General features: G+C 38.7%; 1 pseudogene; it reads right to left on the bottom strand.

Moving 5' to 3' along the window:
- Nucleotides 1-10825: 10825 nt before the first annotated feature.
- Nucleotides 10826-12053, bottom strand: LOC140524186 (glutathione S-transferase LANCL1-like; annotated as a pseudogene).
- Between the last annotated feature and the right edge of the window lie 1581 nt (nt 12054-13634).

The raw sequence follows: 13634 nt of genomic DNA on the forward strand, positions 1-13634 counted from the left end.
AAGCCAAGCGAGGCTGGAGGGCTGGGCTGCCAAGGAAGAGAAGTGCTGCACTTTTAGAAATAAAAGGAAGGAGCTGTCCTCCCTCCTTTAAAACAAAACCCAGAACTCCTTCCTCGGTGGGTAAAGCTGCTTTATTGTACAATCACCCCCACGGAAAAACGCCTCCTAGCCAAGCACAGGGAGAGTGGGCAGCTGGCTTAGGGTCCGAGACAGGCGAGGGTCTGCTGTCTTGACCCTGTCTTTACAGAGGCAGGGCTTGTCATCGGGTTGGAATGGCATGGTTCCGAGGTGCAGTGTGAAAGGATGGACCGGCTGGAGCAAACCCATGAAAGGCACAAAACCCTTCTCTCCCCTTCCCTTTGCAGCTAGCCCTTGGGCTTTTTTGTTCCTCTGCATCTTGGGGTTGGTCTGTCTGTACATCGTGCCTCCCATCTTCCAGATCTTGGCTTTAATTTTTATGCCCAGTCAGGAAGGGCTTTGTCAGTTCTAGTTGAAAAGGTTCCTAGGAAAACAGACATTTCTGTTTCATCTAAGGAACTGATTTCTGAGGTTATCTGTGTCCTGATTCCCTAAGAGCTATTTTGCGGTCCATTCCGCGATGAAACCAACAGTTAACATTGAGAAGACTTTTTGCACTATTTTTCACTCACTTTGATTTGTATTTTTCTTTCCTCTGGAAAGGAACTGGTCGATAAATAGTCAATTTGACTCTGGATTGTTAGTGTCCTGTTTGGACTTATCTCGTTGAATGGGAGGAAGTATTTGAATTTCCTCTTCCAAAATCTGATTTAGAATCACAGAAACAAAACAAAAACTATAAGATTGTTTAGAAAGCAACTCCTCTAACCGTCTCATTTTGCAGATAAAGAGAAAAGCCCATTGAAATCATGGAAAGAATAGTGAACCTGGAGCCGGAAGACTTACATTTGACATCAGATTCTTCTACTTTACTGGCAATGTAAACTTGGACCCCTCACTTAACTTTTCCTCTGTTAGATGAGGATAATAATAGTGGCTCTATCTACTCCAAGGGGAGGGCTTTTTTAAGTGTTTTATAAAACTATAAAGTGTTCTATAAGCATGAGCTATCATATCTATGAGGACAATGAGACATAGAAAGTTAATTAACTTGCCCACTGTCAGAAGCTAATTAATGGAAGAATTAAGCCTAGAACCTATGTTTCTTGTCATATATATATATACATATATATGCAAATATACATACAGATGTTATTTTTTCAATCATGTCCAACACTTCAAAGCCATTTGAGGCTTTCTTAGCAAAGATACTAGGATAATTTGCGATTTCCTTCTCCATCTCATTTTACAGATGAGAAAATTAAGGGAAATGAGGTTAAGTGACTTGCCCAGGGTCACACAGCTAGTAAGTGTCTGAGTCCAGCTTTAAACTCAAGTCTTTCTGACTCCAGACCCAGTATTTTATCTGCCTATAGGCATCCATTAAGTAATTATTATTCTGTAAGTATAAAGAAAAAGTTGGAGCAGTGAATAGAGGACTGAGCTTGGAATGAGGAAGACTCATCTTCATGAGTTCAAATAATGGCCTCAGACACTTCCTAGCTGTGTGACCCTGGGTAAGTTACTTAATTCTATTTGCCTCAGTTTCCTCATCTGTAAAATGAGATGGAGAAAGAAATGGCAAATTACTTCATTATCTTTGCCAAGAAAACCCAGAAAGGGTCACAAAGAGTCAGACAGGAATGAAAAATGACTGAACCACAAAAATAAAGAAAAAAGCTAACTAATCCCTGCCTGAAAAAAGACTGCATTATAATGGAGACAACATGCAAATATTAAACCTAAGCATAATATACGCAAATATAAGGCTGTTTGGGGAGGAGCCATGCTAGCAGCTGGAGAAATTAGGAAAGTTTTCTTGTACAAAGGGGCATTGGAGCTGAGTCTTTAAGAAAATAAAGATTCCTAGAGCCAGAAGGGAAGTTACAGTGAATACAAGACCCAGAGACAGAAGATGTAGGGCTGTGTGTTCATAGCAACAAACAGGCCAGAATGGCTGTATCCCAGAGCACAAGGAGGAGAGTAATTTGTAAAACTACCAAAGACCTGGCTGGGAAGAGACTTAATATAACAAATAAAAGAGTTTACATTTGATCTTAGAGGCTTATTGAGCAAAGGGGTGACACCATCAGACCAGCTTTTTAAGAAAAATACTTTGTGCCTGTGTGGAAGATAGATTAGATTGGAGAAAGGCTAGGGTCAGGGAGATCAAATAGAAGACTATTACAATAGTCCAATTGAGAGATGAGGATAGTAACTGTGTGAGTGGAAAGAAGGGGACACATGTAAGAGATGTGGCAGAGATGAGAATGAAAAGATTTGGCAACTGCTTCCCCAGCTAGTGCACCCCCTCCCCAATCTACCTTGTATTTGTGTATCTTATCTCTGCATTTTATACTTATATGTTGTCTCCATTAGTGAATATAGGGCATGGATGAGTGAAAGTGAAGAGTCAAGCTTAATACTGATGTTGCAAACCTGGATGACTTGAAGGACTTAGTATTAACGGTGAAGGTCAGAAAAGAAGTGGATTGAGAGGAGGAAGATAATGAGTTCTATTTTTAAAATGTTGTTTGAGAATGCCTATGGGATATCCATTTGGAAATGACCCACTCATGATGTGGAATGTAGCCCAGAAAAGAGACTAGAGGCAGATAGGCGTATAGACCTATGTCTATCTGCATAGAGATAGTAACTGAACCCAAGAGAGCTAATGAGGTCACCAAAAGAGAGTCTAGAAATAGAGAGAGAGGGAGAGAGAGAAGAAGAAGAAGAAAGAGAAGAAGAAGAAAAAGAAAGAGGAGGAGGAGGAGGAGAAGAAGGCCCCAGGCAGGCCTTGGGGGTACACCCACAACTGGTGGTGTGACATAAATGATGAAAAGACAAAGGAGTCTAAGGAAGAGTTGACAGGCAAGAGAACAACTAGGAGATAGTAGTGTCATTAAAACCCCCCTAAAGGAAAGATTATCCTGGAGAAAACAGTTAACAATGTCAAATGCTACAGAGAGGAGAGGAGAATGAGATTTCAGAAGAGTTCATTTTATTTAGTGATTAAGAGATGAATGGTAACTTTAGTGAGAGTTGTTACAGATTAGTGGTGAAGGTAGAAGCCATATTTCAGCAAATTAATACAAGATGAGAGGAAATAGAGACACCTGGCATGAATGGTTTTTTTCAAGGAGTGCAACAAGTAAAGGGAAGAGAAATATAAGATCATAGTGGGAATGATAAGATATAATGAGAGGTTTATAGAAATGGGAAAGACATAGGTATGTTTGCAGGCAGCCAGAAGTAACAGACCCATAAAAGGCTGAAAATTAGAGAGTATGAAGATGATTGAGGGGACAGCCTACTGGAGAAGATGGGAGAGGATGGGATCAGTCATGCATCTTCATCCACGATAGGAGGAAAAGGGAAAATGCATGGGAATGATGTCAAGGGATGAAATGAAGAGAGGAGATGAGGAAATTCTTGCCAAATAATCTGGGTTTTGCTTGGTTTTTGTTTTGTTTTTAGTAAAGTATGAGACAAGGGCTTCTGATTAAACGGCGAAAGATAGGAATGCTGTTGGAGGCTTGCAGAGATTGGTAACAACCATTGCAAAGAATGAGATAGATGGTACAGTTGAGATGTAATATAAATTTGTGGTGGATCCAGTCTGTACAGTTGGGCTTTGATCTGTAAAGAAACAGAGGAGAAAAGAAGACCTGGATTTGAGTCCTACTTCTATCTGACACATATTGGCTATGTGACCCTGTGCAAGTCATTCATGCTTTCAGTGCCCCAAGTAACTTTCTAAAACTCTCTGACTGTGTAACAGCTGCTGATTTGTATTGGTAAAGGGATTTTCCTCACAGGGAGTTCTCCACCCTCCTCCCCCACTCAAGAAACAAAAATATTTAACTTTTTCATAGTATATAAAATATTCTGTCCAAACATTTCTTTGTCATAGGAACCTTTGACAAATATACATCTCCCTGTTTTATATCTTACCTGATATTACCTAGTACTATTTTTACTTCCTAAATAGTCACATCTAACATAGAAGTCTTAGTAGGGACTATTATTTTAGACTCTTTACATTGGGATTCCACTGTTCTTGATGTTGAAGAATTTCATGTAAAAATCTTTGCAAATATTGTCCATTTTCCATCTGTTTGTTATCCTTCTTCAGGTTTTACCTTTCTGTGCCTTCAGGACGACTTTGTGTTGTTGGTACCCAGTCAAGCTTTCTTTTTCTCTCTACCACTTCTCACTATTTTATGAGACCATACTGCTTATAATCTCCCATGATCTTTTTCCATAAGATTTTACAAATGAGTTCCCATTTTAAGTTACTTTTACTCTTATCTACTATATTTCTCTCACTGGTAGTCAGTTAAATCTTTACTGGCCAAGGCAGTTTTTAGACTTCTTTGGGTTTCTTGTAATGACAATTGATTTTCACTGATTAAATTTCTTTATCAAATTAATATTATCTATGTCAATGACTGTTCCTTCATCCATTTCCCATTTTTGGCATCAGTAACTTTCAAACAGGTCAAGTTTGAGTTATTTTAATTGCACATATCTTTTTTTTCACTTTCAGTCTTTCTTCTACCTTTGTATTGATTTTGTTTGTTCTGATAAGTTGGTCTGACATACTCAGTTCATTTAAGAATGATTCTCACATCAGTAACAAATCATTTCGTATATTTTAAAGTACAGTTTCGTGTGTGTGTGTGTGCGTGCAAGAGAGAGGAGAGAGAGAGAGAGAGAGAGAGAGAGAGAGAGAGAGAGAGAGAGAGAGAGAGAGAGTGCTTATTTGGTACTTGCTATTTCTAATACCTTCTCATTCTTTTCTGAAAGTATTGATGATGTATAGGCATGAGGCTTCTTTGTAGTCTAGAAAGCTCTGGCCTCTTTTATTCTTTAACTGAATTGAATTCAACAAATATTTTTAAGCATGTGCTAATCCATATTTCCTGACATATTTTTTTTACCATCCTTACCTATTTCTTCTTTTCCATTGAAGTCATCACATATCAAAGTATATGAAGTCTTCTAAGATCCCTTCTAATTCCAAGATTCTGAGATTCTTGTGTATGATCTTGGACCTTACTGAAAGAATAAATCCATTGACTGAGAAATGGTTAGTTTCAACTCTATATTTAACCAATATACCTTTGTGCATAAACTAGAATAGAATTGATGTGTCCTGTCCCTGCCTTCTCACACTCCTGCTTCCCAACCACAACTGTTGCTAGCAAGCTCTCCCTTGAGAAGAGCTGTAAACTTGTTCATGGAATCTGTAGGGACAGGAATCACAGCTAGGACTCATACTTGGGGGAAATAAAAATTATGCAACTCCAAAGACAGATAAATGACCCAAAATTATCAAAGCAGAGACACCTCCACACAGCTAGCAAAGTCATATTCCTAAGATACTGATGTAACCCTAGATTCCCCACTACCCTGACTCAAACCTTTCTAATTACCCTCTGTTGTCTCTAAGATAATACCAACTCTTTAACCTGTCTAACACAATCTGGCTCCCACATACCTTTCTAGTATTATTTCATATTATTTTCCTTCCCATACTCTCTGTACCAGTCAAACTGGACTGCTAGCTGTTTCTCATATACCATTCCATCTTCTACCTCCCTGCCTTTGCAAAAATGGTCCTTGGTTTCTGAAATACACTCCTTCCTCACTCTCCCTCATCAAATCTCCAGCTTCCTACAAAGCATAGATGAGAGATTACCTTCTACTGAACAGACATATCCTGAACTTCCATTTATTCACATCAGCACTCTAGTCCTTGGGAAATTACTTTGTGTGTGTGTGTGTGTGTGTGTGTGTGTGTGTGTGTGTATGCATGTATACATACAAATACATTGTACTTATTTGCATACATGTTGCATGTGTGCCCCCCATCCCAATAGAATATGTTTCTTGAAGACCATCTATAATCAATCCCTCTACTTCCTTACCTCTCTCTAAACTCTTTATCTCTTGGTTTCTGACTTCATCATTCTACTGAAAATGTTCTGTCCAAAGTCAAAAATGATCTTTTAACTGCCATATCTAATGGCCTTTTCTCCATCCTCATATTTCTTTCTGTAGCTTTTGACTCTGTCCATCACCTTTTCCTTGACACTCTCTTCTCTCTAGATTTCCATGACACTCCTCTCTTCTGGTTCTCTTCCTACCTGTCTGACAACTCCTCAGTCTCTTACTGGATCTACAGCCAGGTCACACCGTCAGGGGTCTGTCCTGGACTAGTGTCTAGTCTTCTCCTTCTATATTATCTCACTTGCTGATCTCATCAGTTCCCAAGAATTCAATTATCCTCTCTATGCTAATGATTTTCAAATATATTTATCTAGATCTAACATCTGTCTTAACCTCCAGACTCACATTTCTTAACTACCTTTTTAGATATCTCCACTTGGAAGTCCTGTAGATATCTTAAAGTCAGCATGTCCCGAAGAACTCATTCTTTCCTCCCATACCTTCCCCTCTTCCTTATTTCCCTATTGTTATCAAGGGTACCACCATCTTCCCAGTCACCCGGGCTTGTGACTTTGGTGTCATCTTCTACTCATACTCTTTCTTACCTCCCCATATGTATTTTCTTCCCAACCTACCAAACTTCATTTAGCAGAAGAGATCTAGTCACTAAAAACAAAAAAACAATCAGGTTATTTTTAAGTTAAAAAGCGTTTGAGAGTGGACTAATTTCTTTTCCTTTATATCAGAGCTTTCAAATAATGAATCATAATTGACCTATAAACCTTGATATTTGACTTCATTAATTTCCAAAGATAATAGCCACCCACTCCCTCTGAAGCAACTTTAAATGCTAACATATCATTGTTTTCCCCAGATAGGACTTCAGATCATATCTCAGACAGAAACCTAGAAATGGACTAACCTGTGAGTTACCTTTTATCCTAGGCCACCAACACATAAGAGATCTATCTATCCCAAGAGAAAGCCAAATTTTTGCTAATCCCTAGCAGCATTTCTCACCTGGCTGTACTACTTTGGGACTTCTCAGATTGACTCCATTAAGCTCCCATGTTGAGTATCTTCAGTCTCCTCCCCAACCCCTACTTTTCAGCTTCTTTTTCTGTTTTGATTATAAGTCCCTTGAGGGCAGAGATTGTCTTTTGTCATATTTTTTGTATTTATATCCAGTACGTAGTATAATTCTTAATGAGTGCTTGTTGATAATTGACAAAAGACAGTGGGATAAGAAAAAGGAATCCTATCCATAGACACAGAAGTGCTCCAGATCAGTAATAATTAGAGAAATATAAATTAAAACAACTCTGAGGTTTTCATTTCACACTCACAAGATTGAAAAATTGACAAAAAGAGAAAAATGACAAATATCGGAGGGACTATGGGAAAAAATAGATATACTAATAGACTATTAGTAGATTTATAAACTGGTTCAGCCATTCCAGAAAGCAATTTGGAACTATGCACAAAGAAAGTCTCTACACAATGCCCACCTACCCTTTGACTCAGTAATACTACTGCTAGGCCTATTCCCCAAAGAGATCAAAAAAGAGGAAGAGGATCTGTATGTACAAACATAACAGCTCATTCTGTGGTAGAAAAAAAACTGGAAACTAGGGCAGTGTCCATCAATAGGGAAAAAGCTGAACAAAATGTGGTATATAATGTAGTGGAATGTTTTTGTAATATGAAATAATGAATGAAATAAATTCAGAGAAATTGAATGGGAAGAATTGTATGAACTAATGCAGAGTAAAGTAAGAAGAACCCAAGGGAACAATTTATACAATAAAAACAGCGCTGCGAAGATAAATAACTTTGAAAGACAACTCTCATCAACACGATGATCAACCACAATTTGAGAAGACTGGGAGAGTAAAATGTAACATGACTAGAGTTGATCCATCCTGATACAGTATTTGTGAAGCTGATTTTTTTAGCTTCCTGTTAAACTTTATATTTATCCCTATTAAAGGTCATCTTACTGGTGTCAGGTCAATGTTCTAACAAGAATTTTTCAAAATCTTGACTGTTACCTGACGATAACTATACTATTATCTATCTTTCCCAGTTTTTGTGTCAACTACAAATTTAGTAAGAATGCTTTCCATTCCTTTATCTAAATCATTGATAAAAATGTTAAATAGCAGAGATCCAAGCAGATTTCTGGTGTGGTACTTTAATGGAAACCTGCTGCCTAGGTGACATGTAACCTACCCTTTGGCTTCATCTATTCAACCAGTTTCACCTACTTGCACTTTTCCAGAAGCCCAAATCTCTGTCTTTTCTCTAAGAATAACATGAAAGTCTTTTTCACATGCTTCACAAAAACCTAGGCAAACGATATCTACATTTCCCTGATCCTGATCCAACCCGTTTAATAACACTCTCAAATAGGAAAATAACATTATTCTGTCCTGACTTGTCTTTGATGAAGCCATGCTGTCTCTTTATGATGACTTCTTTCACTAGTCATTCTCTTTAATAATGTACTTTAGAGTTTAAACAGACATTGAAGGAGAGCTTCCATGGCTTATAGTTTTCAGAGTCCATTCTCTTACCTTTTTTTTTTAATTCGGGAAAAGTTATCCTTCACCAATCCAATGCTTCCCTAATTCTCCATTGCAGAGTAATATACTTCTAATATAATTCTGCTTCACCCATCAAAGGGTGCTCAGGTAAGGGATAAGTTAATAAAAGTGTTGGCAAGACACTTTCTGAGGTACTGGGCAGATTTGTATGGTCTCTGTGTATTCTTAGAGGATTTTCCAAGGGGGTAAATGAAGAAGGCAATTAGTAATGGAGGTGTATGATGAATTGGTATTAATACACAACAAACTCTAGGAACCACAGCAAATTGACCATGGTCATAGGGTCTCTCTATGTCAAGAGATATTTTACCCTCCAAAATTCCAATCCTAGTCAATGACTCTAATTCTTTCAAACTAGTAGTTTCCAACTTTTGCAAAGAAGTAAAAATCACAGAATTACATGACTGCAATTAGATCAAATCAAATCTGATGTAAGCGATCCTGTGTTACCTTGTGAAAGTGACTTAACCTCCCTGGGCCTCAATTTTTTATCTGTAGAAGGAAAGAATGGCCTCTGAGGTCCCTTCAAACTTTAGATCTACGAGATATAATGTATATAAAAGCTTTGGAAACCTTAAAGTTTTATATACATAGCCTCTGGTTTGCCAGACTGGGAGCAATGCCAAGGAGACTCAAAATGCTGTGAGTATCTATGGCAACTGAATAGACTTTCCTGGACTTCACAGGACCTGTGAAGTTGACCTTGAAGTTGAGAATTCTGGGAAGAAGAGAGAATAGGAGAACTCATTTTAGCTGAGATATACAGGGGTAGTGTTGGGGGAACAGGTTGAAGTCAGAGTAATGCACTTTACCCTTACGTCTTGCCCTGACCCAAGGATATGGTGCAGAAGGCTACTATTGCATATAATGGTGGAGTCAAGTTATTGGAATCAATGGAGTATTAAGGAAGCATTATAGGATTGGTGAAGGACAAATCTGCTTTCATTGGCTGAATTAAAGAGACTACCAAGAGTTGACTTCATAGGACTGGGAGAAAAGAGAAGCCACTGAATCATACTGATGGAGACTGGTGACTTTACAGACACACTATTTCTCATCTCAAATCCAGGTACCTAGGATGACTGGAAAGGCAGATTGACAAAGAGGGAGGGGGGGAGAGACAGAGAAAGACAGAGACAGAGACAGAAAGAGACAGAGAGACAGAAAAAAAAGTCTTTATAGGAGTTTTGTCATATAACTAAATATTCATCTGGTGGAGGATGAGCAGGGGGCCAAGTTATCATATCTTATAAATCAAAGAACACAGAGAATAAGAATAGGAAAATGGTGACAAGGAATCAAGGCCTTTTCAATGGAAAAGTCAGTTGTGGTGGGACTTAAATACTAGTACTCTCAGTGCATACCCATAATTCTATGGTCTGGGAGCAATCTGGGGTATAAAATCTTTCATTTCTTTCTAAAAACTTTCAATTTCTCTCAGGAATTTATACTGATATTTTATTTGGGAAATCTTGTACTTGCCTTTCGAATAACTCTTATGTAAAGAGTCTAGATTCTTCTGGGAACTACAAAAAAGAGAGATCTTCCTTGCCTTGAAAAGGCACTTAACCATGCCTTTTTTTTTAACAAGGTATCCCTGGTCACAAGCATAGAAGTTTTGCAGAGATGGCTGTATCAAAATTGGCTTTTGGTGCATCACAGAATTTACTCAAAGATTTCCCAGGACAGGACAGTCTAAAAATTAGACACAACTGCCTCCTTGCCTAATTGCCTAATTTGTATGATCTAATTAATCCCCACTAAGAAAAATGATTTGTTAGAGATTTCAATAGTGCTAGACATGTTAGCACATCACTAAAAGGAGACTTATTACTTAGTGACTGTTCTAACATATTCCAACATATAGAAATATGCCTTATTGTGCATATACAGTGGATACTTTTGTCCTAGAACATGGGTTAGAAGAACTACTAAATAAAAATGACAGACCTAATCTTTGGCCCAGGGGTCTGATCTATTGGAAAGATGGGTGGTAGTAACCAAATAATGTCAAAGGGAGGTCATATAGTTTCCCAGTTATCCCTTCCTGGCAGGAAATACAAGTAAAAACCAAATGACACAATAACCATGCCTTCACTACTAGCAACTGTTCAATGTAGAAATATTTAAGTTTTTTGGTAAATAGTATCTTATTTTTTTTTACATAGAATTTGTTCTCTTTAGTTAAGAAAGATGGGTGAAAAGTAATGGACTCATTTACCCCAGTGTTTGCATGGGTAGTGGTGGACATGCAGTGAGCTGTAGGGATGTGTTTGCAGTTTTACATTCCAAAAGCTGGGAATCTGGCTTTTGTTGGAACAAGCAGGTCAGACAGGAAATTAATTATTCCAGCCATTCCTTCAAAGAGGGAGAAAGGGGTGTCAGGAATCCTGCATCCATGGTCACCATAATCTAGATACCATTCAGCAAACTTACAAACTCTGTACAGATATTTCAAGTCATGGGTGAGTTTGTATAATGCCAGGAAAACATATGCATTGCCTGCAGTACCATGGCACAGCCCATATCCTTTTCTGAGTAACCTAAGCTTCCAGATCACATCAGCGCATTTCAAGGCCTCATTAATTTACTTCAATGAATACCTTATAAGCCTGGATGAGCATATAGGTAACCCCGGGGGCCCCATGGCACCAGTGGACAAGGTCATCTTTGGAATCTTTCACAAATGGAGGGTAGTTGCCAAAAGGGAATTTCAGCTGGCATATGTAGTCTACACTGGGCTTGACCACATTGCGTAACTTCACTTGGCTTACCTGAAGGTTAGTAGTTCATGGGCCAGTTCATGGGCAGCCCCTACATAATACTGTTCATACATCAGTGGTATCTTTGAAATGGAGCTTCTCTTTCTGGCAAGGGTTCCACCTGATGACATTACCGTATCAGAAACCTGCTGAATACGGTGCTGAGGTATCTTTTCCAAAGTACTTGTTCACAAAAAGCAAAGCATAAATGTAGCCTATTTGTCCATACAGCAACTCGAGGGTCAAACTTCTTCAAGTGGCGAAGGCAAGTGATACAGTTCTCTGATTGTTTCTCATTCCCTACCTTGTGGTACACCACAGCTCCCACAGCTAAAGGGCCAGCACCCGTACACTTGGTCAGGGAGCTGAGGCTCTTTTTTACATACTCGTGGGACATCTGTAGGTAGACTGGATCTCCATACACATCACAGAGATGTAAGTACAGTAGAACAATCCCTGCTCATCCAGTATAAGTGGTGCAGTCCCGAGGGTCGGCTGATTTTAGGTCCATTTCCATCTGCTGAAGAAGCTCTTGAATCTTATTTATACGTTGTGAGAATTCAGGAGTAAGCCTCCCTGAAGTGTCAAAGTATCCTGAGGTCTGGAATTTGCTATAATCTTGATAGGGATTGGTGAAGGCCCTTTCGGTCATGATGCTGGCTGTGAACCCATAAAGCAAAGGGAAGAGAGGGTGCTCAACAGTATCTTATTTTTCCCAATTACATATAAAGATAGTTTTCAACATTCATTTTTTAAAATAAGATTTGGAATTTACAAGTATTTAATTAGTGCCTACTCTGTTCTAGGTATTACGCTTGGTGCTAGACACAGAAGTACAAAGAATAAATCCATTCCTACTCATAATGAACTTATCTGCTTACATTAACTTACAGAGAGACAAATAGGTGGCATAATGCTAGAGTAAGCAAAACTTGACTTTAAATCCTGCCTCAGATACTAGCTGTGTAACCGTGGGTTAGTCCCCTAACCTCTCTGTGTGAAACTAACTTTGTCATCCATATGGGGATAATATAGCATCTATCTGTCCCAGGGATGTTGTGAGTAGCAAGTGAGATAATATTTAGAAATCTCTTTGCAAATCTTAAATCGCTTGCCTGCTTCCACATGGCATTGGTTCTGAGTGGGAATGTCAATCAATTAGTAAGCCTTGATTAAGCACCTGTTATGTGCCAGGCACCAGTGCAGTCACCGCTGGAGAAACAAAGACAAACTCTAAAGCTTTATCTTCAAGAAGCAAGCCTTCCATCGGGAGACAAACATATGTGTAAATATATCTACAAATAGATACACAAGAGATAGAAGATAACTTTGGTGAGGGCTGAGAAGGGAAGCACTAGCAACCAGGGCAAGACAGAAAATGTCTCTAGATGGCACTTGAGCTGAGTCTTGAAAGAATATAAGAACTCTAAGAGGTAGAGGTGAGGAGGGAGTGCTAGGTGGTGCAGGAGATAGAGAGCACTGGCCCTGGAGTCAAGAAACATGAGTTTGAATCTGGCCTCAAATCATACTAGCAGTGTGATCCTGGGCAGGTCACTTAACTTCTGTTCACCTCAGTTTGCTCCTGTGTAAAATTCAGATAATAATAGTACCTGTGGGAGGTATCCCAGAGTTGTTCATTTTCTCTCTCTCTTTCTCTCTCTCTCTCTTTGTCTCTCTCTTTGTCTCTCTCTGTCTCTGTCTCTCTCTGTCCATGTATACACATATATATGTATATGTATGTATGTATGTATATGTTGTGTGACATGGGAGATACTAGTAAAGAACTGCTCAGCATGGCGTGCCCGCATCAGAAAGAGTGCTGTGCTCTATGAGCAAAGCAGAATTGAGACAGCACAAAGTAAACATAGGATGTGCAAATTTGGAGTATCCACCCCAAATGTTCACACAGACTATCTGTGCCCAACCTGTGTGGTAGAGCATTCTGAGCCCGTGTTGGTCTGATCAGCCACAGTTGGACATGCTGAAATTTCACTGTATCATGGTGATGTCATTTTGGTCCTCTTCGAGAATGCAAGACAACAACCTACACACACACACACATACACACACACACACATACATATATACATATATATATACACACATATGTATATAAATTTCTTTATGATACATATATGCATATATATCATAAAGAAAGTTATTGTAAAACAATTCTTTGATATACATATAATTTTACTATTTATTAAAGATGAAAGCAAATTTGCATACTAAT

This window comes from Notamacropus eugenii, chromosome 2 (assembly GCF_028372415.1).
Source record: "Notamacropus eugenii isolate mMacEug1 chromosome 2, mMacEug1.pri_v2, whole genome shotgun sequence".
NCBI lineage: Eukaryota > Metazoa > Chordata > Mammalia > Diprotodontia > Macropodidae > Notamacropus > Notamacropus eugenii.